Consider the following 618-nt stretch of genomic DNA (forward strand, 5'->3'; position numbering starts at 1 on the left):
ATTTGCATTCTGATTCTGACATCCAAAGGCACAACAATATGTTGATTTCTTACTCCATGGATTTTTCCAGTTTCCCTCCACTTGTTACCAGTTTTTTTTCTGCCACCACAATGTGTGTGCAGCTGCAAGTGATGTAACTGTGACGTCTACTCCAAATTGGTCTATAAAACATTAAAACGACAGTTCACCCAAAAGTGAACATTTTTGTCCATTCATTGAAAGTCAATGGGGTCCAATGTTGTTTGAATTTGACTGTGAATTTTGGACAAAACCATTTGAAAATTCTTCAAAATATCTTGTGTTACGCAGAAGATTGAAAGCCATGTGAATTTGATAAAGCATTATGGTGAGTAAATGATGTATGTATTTTTGAGTGAGTTGTCCCTTTAAAGCCCGGGATACACTGCACGATTTTTGGCTGTCCCAGACGAATGATTGCCATCGTGAAGCAATCGTGGCGATTTCTGTGATCGTGGCTCTGAATCGGTGGTCCTATGTCGTACAGTGAGAGAGGTTCAAAGACGGGCGTTTTCCCGGTCTTGCGACCAAAGATAGCCTACGATAGTTTTCTGACAGTGTCAGAAATTCAGCATGATCAACGCACAGTGTGTTTGCTGC

Source organism: Sinocyclocheilus anshuiensis, unplaced genomic scaffold, assembly GCF_001515605.1.
Source record: "Sinocyclocheilus anshuiensis isolate Anshui unplaced genomic scaffold, SAMN03320099.WGS_v1.1 scaffold1493, whole genome shotgun sequence".
NCBI classification, from domain to species: domain Eukaryota; kingdom Metazoa; phylum Chordata; class Actinopteri; order Cypriniformes; family Cyprinidae; genus Sinocyclocheilus; species Sinocyclocheilus anshuiensis.